The following is an 8,595-nucleotide window of genomic DNA, read 5'->3' as shown; positions in this document are numbered from 1 at the left end:
ATGTGGATGATTTACTACTGTGTTCAGATTCACTGGAAGCGTCCCTGAAGGATACGAAACAGCTCCTGTTTCATCTTTCAGACACAGGACACAAGGTTTCCAAAGACAAACTACAATTATGCCAGCCTAAAGTAAAATATCTGGGACACTGTCTAACACAAGGACTGAGACACCTGACCGCTGATAGAATTCAAGCAATTAGAGACATGACTCTGCCACAAACCCAGCAACAGATCAGAACGTTTTTAGGAATGTGTGGGTATTGCCGTAACTGGATCCCAGGGTTTTCCATTCTAGCATTACCTTTGCAGGAGATGGTTTCATCAAACAAACCTGATCGGATTTCGCATACAGACGAATCCGAGATGGCATTTGAGAGACTCAAACAGTGCCTAACGCAGGCACCAGCATTAGGTATGCCAGACTATGGGAAACCCTTTGAACTGTACGGAACAGAAAGTGCTGGTTGCGCAGCAGGCGTCCTAACCCAAAAGCACGGTGATGCCAGCAGGCCGGTAGCATACTACAGCGCTCAGCTAGATACGGTAGCGCGATCCCTCCCCACATGCTTGCGAAGTGTCGCTGCAATAGCATTGCTAGTTACAAAAAGCGAAGATGTAGTGCTAGGACACAACCTCACAATTCATACGCCACATGCAGTGTCAGCCTTGTTGAATTCTGCCCAAACCAGGCACGTCTCATCAGCGCGGTTTACAAGATGGGAATTGGCATTAATGGCCCCCGTAAACATCACCATAAGGAGATGCAGTGCATTAAATCCTGCAACATATCTCCCAGGTGTGCCTGGACAGGCACAAAGGGTGGAGGATGAGAGTGGTGGGGAAGGAGGATTTAATACAAGGGATGACACACATGATTGTATGGAATATTTGACCCAAAATTTCACGGCAAGGCCTGATATCAGTGACAACCCACTGGAAGATGTAGATTTTACTTTCTACACTGACGGTAGTTGTCACAGACAGACAGACAGACTCGGGAGACTTGTGTACTGGATACGCAGTCGTAGATGACCAAGGCACCATAGAAGCAGAACCGCTAGGCCCACCTCACTCAGCCCAGGTTGCTGAACTGGTTGCCCTAACCAGAGCATGTGAATTGGCTAAGGGCAAGTCAGCCAATATCTACATCGATTCTAGATACGCCTTCGGGGTAGTCCATGATTTCGGAGCCCTATGGCACCTCAGAAATTTCATGACGGCAGCTGGTACACCGATAGCGCATGCAGCTCACATCAAAAGACTTCTAACAGCGATACAGGAACCTGACAGAGTGGCTGTTATCAAGTGTAAAGCACATACATATAGCCAGGACCCAGTATCACTTGGTAACAGCCGAGCAGACGAAGCTGCTAAGTTAGCAGCCGGTACCCCCAGAAAGACAGACATCACACAATTGATGGTATTTAATACCATCAACACACAGAAGTTGTGTGAGATGCAAAATTTGTGTTCCACACAGGAAAAGGCAGTCTGGAAGGCAAAAGGATATGGCCAGGAGTCCTCAGGACTCTGGACAGATGGACAGGGTAAACCAGTGGCCCCCAGAGCATATCTTCCATGTTTGGCTGAAGCAGCACATGGGCTGACTCATCTGGGCAAGGAGGGAATGTGCAAGTTGGTAAGAGCATATTGGTGCGCCCCAGGATTCTCATCCCATGCAGGTAAGAGAGCAATGTCATGCCTTACCTGCTTGAGGAAGAACATCGGAAAGGCAATACCAACAGAACCATCTCATATCCCACCTACAGGCGGCCCTTTTCAGGTAATACAGATTGATTTTGTACAATTACCCCCTTGTCGAAATTTGAAATATGTACTTGTTTGTATAGATGTGTTTTCAAATTGGGTCGAAGCATTTCCTGCGGCCACAAATACCGCTATGTTTACTGCTAAGAAAATTGTGCAGGAATTTGTGTGTAGATATGGTATTCCTAGAATAATTGAAAGTGATAGGGGTAACCATTTTACAGGTGATGTCTTTCAAGGAATGTGTAAGTTGATGGGAATTGATAGTAAGCTGCACACTCCATATCGCCCCCAGGCGAGTGCGAAGGTGGAAAGAGTGAACAGCACAATTAAAAATAAATTGAGCAAAGTTATGGCAGAAACAGGATTAACATGGCCAGAAGCTTTACCCATTGTACTATACAGCATCAGAACCACTCCCAGGTCCCCTCTTAATCTGTCCCCCTTTGAAATCTTGTTTGGTCGACAACCGCATGTTATGATTAACCCTCAGGATGATTTGAAGTGTAACAATGAAGTGACTGTAAAATACCTGGTTAACATGAGTAAACAGCTAAGGAATCAAAATGACAATCTGAAGTTAGTGATTCCTGATTTGCCAGATAGTAATTGTCATGACATTGAACCTGGGGATTATGTAATGATACGGAATTTTCTACGCTCAGGTTGCCTTATTGACAGATGGGAAGGACCATACCAAGTCTTATTGATTAGCACGACAGCATTGAAGGTTGCCGAGAGAGAGACTTGGGTTCATTCGTCCCATTGTAAGAAGGTTGCTGATCCAGAGAGGTCCCGTGATAAAGAACAGACGGTAGAGGAAGTTGTATCACTGGAGTGTCTGTTTCAGGAGAACTGAGACGGCACCTGAGCATTGAAAATAATAAGATCGGAGGCAGTTGTCGATCCCCTGTTCCCTTTTATTGTTTTTCTCCACTTCCCATCCCATCTCCCTCAAGTATTTCTTTCCCCCTTCTCATTCTTCTCCATTTCCTCCTATAAGATGGACTTGCCCCAAGAGACTGTGATCCGGATTTTTCTGTTGACCATGATGTTGACCAGAGCAGTCTGTTCCGGCGGGAGTACCATGGAGGTCGAGAGAGGTTCTGGAATGGGTTCTGATGACAGAGATGGAGGCGTAGATTTCCAAGAACAACATAATCACCGAGTAAAGGCGAGTATCAGAAAACGATCTGGTAGCATTGACAATAGAAGAAATTGTGAAGGATTGTTAGCTGAAGAGAACTGTATCTGTAGGCTCTGTGACAGTGTAGTTGAGGATGGGTGTATCAAGAAATGCCAATCCAGTTTTAATATCCACATGGACCGGCATCCATTGAGTGACTATCACTCCTTAGTGGGTAAAGTGTTAAATCAGACAGATTGTTGGGTATGCTCTCAAGTACCTCAAGGCCATAGCAAATCAGGATTAGTGCCCTTCCCTTTAACTATAGGGGAGGTACTTGAGCTAAGTGGTGGGAGGCCGGTGGACAGGAGGTTTAATATCTCCAGTTCTCCTAGTTTGAAGCTCCACCAATATCATGTGGATAGATCCCTAGTATGTTTTAACATTTCCAATCCCCGAAAGCCGGGAAATTGGGAAGTGTCATGGAATAACCAAACCATGACCTTTTCATACAGAGCCGATAGAATGCCAACAGACACAGAACTTATACGCCACATAGCTGGTAGTGGAAAATATTTCCGATATAGGTATACCCTAGGAAGTAGGTCCATGAGAGTTGGAGAGGTATCACCAGGATACTGTGCACATATCATACAAACTGATACGTGTAGTAAACAGATGGGAGAATTAGGGTTAGGAAATTTCATATGGAAAATGTGTAATATGGTTATGTCCTACTCCGTCCCATATGTTCTCCCCGATGATGCATATTTCATATGCGGGAGGAAGGCGTATAAGTGGCTTGCCCCAAACTCTGAAGGATTGTGTTATATTGGAAAAGTACTGCCTGAGGTAATGACTGTATCACATACTAAAATGAAAGATATTCACCGCAGTGCCCAAGCTCCTTATACTCACACCCATTACGAGCACATCGTTAAACGGCACCTGATAGAGAGAACAGAGCATCCGGCCTCTGACCTGATCAGTGAATCCACCGGGATTCAATTCCTAATCGCGTTAGATATCACTCGTACCGCCAGAGGAGTGATAAATTATAAATATATATCTGCGCTTGCAAATTTATTAGACAATATCACTGAAATGTATGATGACACATTCAGGTATACTGGAAGGGAGCTCCAAGCTTATAAAACAGAACTGGTTCAGCATAGGATGATTCTCAATTATCTCACAGCAGTGACAGGCGGATATTGTGTCACACTGGCAACGCAGTACGGCATAAAATGCTGCACTTATATTACGAATAGCACCGAGGACCCGGTCGAGGTCATAGACCAAAAGATGGACGACATTCTCCAATTAAAATGGGAGTTCCGAAGGAAACACAATCTCACCCTTGCCGCTGTGGGTAATGAGCTGACCAGTTGGGTGTCATGGTTGAACCCGCGAAATTGGTTCTCTGGTTTAGGAGAATGGACCCAAGGTATTATCATGGATGTAGGGAAATTCCTTTTGTGTGTCCTGGGTGTCATCATACTAGTCGGTCTGATATTTAGATGCGTTCGGGTTTTAACAAAGTGTAAACGTAGCGCCCGAGTGATGAGTCTAAGGAGTGAAGATACTGTAATAACAACGACTGATGTGATTTATGACCCAACGATAGAGACAATGTTGTGATGAAAATGTGATTCCACGGTCCGTTTCTTTCACCTGTTTCTCGTTTTTCTCCAAGGTAAAAAGACCCGCTTGGAAGAAGATTTTGACAGCCTTGTATACAGACAACAGATGGACTAAAGAAGAAGTTTGACAACCTTTTTCACAGACAACTGATGGACTATGCCATAGACCCCCATATCCCTAGTACTTTTAATTTTACGCTAGCCCAACACTTTTTGTAAGTCTATGGACATTGATAAAGCTTTGCTTACGTTTATTAGCAAAAGCACAAAGAGTCTTCAGTCAACATGTACTTCAGACAAGACTTCAGACAAGACCTCAATCGGCAAATGTATATTAACCTCACATAGAATATCAATGCATTTACCATAAGTGTTCTTTATCTTCATCACTACAACCTTCAGGTAATGACACACATAGTCGATAGGGAATACAGGCACAGATATCAGCACTCACATATTCCCCCATTCATGTATCATCAACTAAAATGTGCTTCCCCATTTTGTTGCAACCAAAAGCCGAAGAGAGCTCGGTAAAGTTTGATAGCCCATCCACAGACCCGTACCACGGGATAAGAAGGAATTCAAATGTATACTTCGCAATACCTCGAAGCTTGATTTAAAACACGTACGGCACGATGATACATGACCCCCCAAACATGGATTCATACACACATGCTTCTGCTATCTCACTAGGTCATACCCTTTCCTACCTTCTCCTCTCCTCCCCTACCCAATCATAGAAATGTATTATACATGACATATATTTTTCTCTTTTTGAAATGTTTTAGAAAGTGGCAGTAATTGGTGACTGCCAAAGGGTGGACTGTCAAAGTCAGAAAAATATCACGCTACACACTGCCATATTTGCACCTCATGCATGTCCCCGCTGCGTGTGCATGAGCTCTCCCGTGCGTGCGCATACTTGCTGTTGCGTGCACCCGCAGGCGCACGGTATGCGCATTTACGGTAGAGTTTGTATGCGTCTAGCGGGCGACTCAATCGTTACATATTTTAACCATATAATATATTTTGTAGATCATGGTCCCTTTGATAGAATCTGAAAGTTTAGTTAATGTAGCATGTTCGTGGACAGAGAGATCCTTCTTTGTTTGATACGAAGGGTCAGACAAGGGTTATACAGTGGTGTTTAGTATCCATCGGAAGAATATTTAATTAGCAATATTCCGGTGTTGGTTTGAAGCGGATAACTCGCTCGTGCGAATAGTTATGGACATAAGAAGTTTATGGACTTTTACTATATTTGCACTTTATTATCCATGCGGCGGGAAACCTAGTTTCCCACCCACCTGAGCAGTTGGAAATAGTCACAGCCCACCTGTATGAATCAACCTATGACCTTTTGTTATAATGCGAAGAGGAATTCCTGTGTCCAATGAACAATAAGAATATAGGGACCATTGTACTGTATTATGTGTAGGGTATAAAAGGACAAGCCACTCTGGGCCAGCTCTCTATTCTCTTCAACGGTTCTCATTGCTGATAATCGGGAGCTGGATATCCAGAGGCGCATGCGATTGTTTCCCTTGAGCGTAAGTTTCTCCGCAGCTATATTACCTTTATTGTTATTGTGAGCCATATCTCTCTCTCTTCTCCTCTTTCTCTCTCTTCCTCTTAAGTATTATTGTACTGCTATTGTATTTCATGTGTAGTTTTCTGGTTAGGTGGTCAATGTTATTTTGGTAGTGTATGATTTGTAATGTATTATTCTTTTGCAAATAGAACGTTCATATAAGGTGTTAGAACCTAATACCGGTATCTGTGTATTTATTATATTTCTAAGTATTCTCAGAGCGTCGGAATCGCTCGTACAGTTAATAAGGTTACACTGTGTTACATTTACACCCTATCACTGCACCAAGGTTTATTGCATAAATACATTGTTTATGGTATAGTTATAAAGGTTTAACATCGTGAGCATCAGCGCCGCTTGTGATCTCCTCGTGGTCCCAAGCGTCCGCTACGCTAGTAGCATACCATTACGTTAGTCGACAGCCTATAGCGTGCCTGCCTGTGATCTCTTGGCCGTAAGCGAACGTGACGCTCGAGCGTCTCGACTACGGCTAAGCGATTGTTACACAACGTGCGTACCCTTACGGTATACCATACGCCAATAGCGTACTGTGTTCTTTCACCTTTTAGAGGGTTTTAAGTAAGATAAATATTAGGCTTTAACACTGGTGACCACGGGCGCGAGCCTCCGAGGTTGGGGAGCAGTCACACAGGGAAAAATAAAATGTCCAAGGTCTTTGGTCAAGTCAAGAGACTTGGCTTCACTTCTTGGAACTAAGGGCCATATACAACGCCCGACTTCGCGACCATCCGGTTCTGATCCAGTCGGACAACGTCACCGCAGTAGCTCATGTAAACCTCCAAGGCGGCACAAGGAGCAGAATGGCGAAGGCGGAAGCCACCAGAATTCTTCGCTGGGCGGAGAATCATGTAAGCGCACTGTCAGCAGTGTTCATTCCGGGAGTGGACGACTGGGAAGCAGACTTCCTCAGCGGACACGACCTACGTCCTGGAGAGTGGGGACTTCATCAGGAAGTCTTAGCACAGATTGCAATTCGGTGGAGACTGCCACTGATAGACATGATGGCGTCCCGCCTCAACACAAAGCCGCAGAGTTATTGCGCCAGGTCAGGAGACCCTCAGGCAGTAAGCTGTGGACGCCCTAGTGACACCATGGGTGTTCCGGTCAGTTTCTGTGTTTATTCCTCTTCCTCTCATACCCATGGTGTTGAGGATAATAAGAAAAAGAGGAGTGAGACCAATTCTCATTGTTCCAGATTGGACACGGAGGACCTGGTATCCAGATCTGCAGGAAATGCTCACAGAGAATCCGTGGCCTCTTCGTCTAAGACAGGACCTGCTGCAGCAGGGGCCCTGTCTGTTCCCAGACTTACCGCGGCTGCGTTTGACGGCATGGCGGTTCAACGCAGGATCCTAGCGGTAATGGGTATTCCGGAGAAGGTCATTCCTATCCTAATTACGGCTAGGAAGGAAGTGACATTGAAACATTATCACCGAATATGGCAAAAATACGTTTCCTGATGTGAGGCCAGGAATGCTCCTACGGAGGAATTCCTTTTGGGCCGTCTGCTTCACTTCCTTCAAACTGGAGTGAACTTGGGCCTAAAATTAGGATCGATAAAGGTTCAAATTTCGGCCTTATCCATTTTCTTCCAAAAAGATTTGGCTTCTCTTCCTGAAATACAAACGTTTGTCTAGGGAGTACGGCATTTTTAGCCTCCTTTTGTACCGCCGGTGGCGCCTTGGGACCTTAACGTGGGTTACGGTTCCTTAAGTCTCATTGGTTTGAACCACTTAAGTCAGTGGTGTTGAAATATTTCACCTGGAAGGTGGTCATGTTGTTAGCCTTGGCTTCGGCTAGGCGAGTTTCGGAATTGGAGGCTTTTATCACTAAAAGCCCTATCTGATTATCCATATGGATAGAGCGAAATTGCGGACCCGTCCTCAATTCCTGCCAAAAGTGGTCTCATCCTTTCATATGAACCAACCTATTATCGTGCCTGTGGCTACGCGTGACTTGGAGGATTCCGAGTCCCTTGATGTGGTCAGGGCTTTGAAAATTTACGTGGCCAGAACGGCTAGGATCTGCAAAACAGAAGCACTGTTTGTCCTGTATACAGCCAACAAGGTTGGCGGCCCTGCTTCAAAGCAGACTATTGCTCGCTGGATCTGTAACACGATTCAGCTGGCGTATTCTACGGCAGGATTGCCGTTACCTAAATCAGTTTAGGCCCATTCCACTAGGAAGGTGGGCTCTTCTTGGGCGGCTGCCCAAGGGGTCTCGGCACTACAGCTGTGCCGAGCTGCTACTTGGTCGGGGTCAAGTACCTTTGCAAAGTTCTGTAAGTTTGATACCCTGACTGATGAGGACCTCCTGTTTGCTCAATTCGGTGCTGCAGAGTCATCCGCACTCTCCCGCCCGTTTGGGAGCTTTGGTATAATCCCCATGGTCCTTACGGAGTCCCAGCATCCTCAAGGATGTTAGAGAAAATAAGATTTTACTTAA

The sequence above is a fragment of the Pseudophryne corroboree genome, chromosome 4 (genome assembly GCF_028390025.1).
Source record: "Pseudophryne corroboree isolate aPseCor3 chromosome 4, aPseCor3.hap2, whole genome shotgun sequence".
NCBI classification, from domain to species: domain Eukaryota; kingdom Metazoa; phylum Chordata; class Amphibia; order Anura; family Myobatrachidae; genus Pseudophryne; species Pseudophryne corroboree.
The sequence above is the reverse complement of the archived record's forward strand: the minus strand, read 5'-3'. Positions refer to the sequence as shown.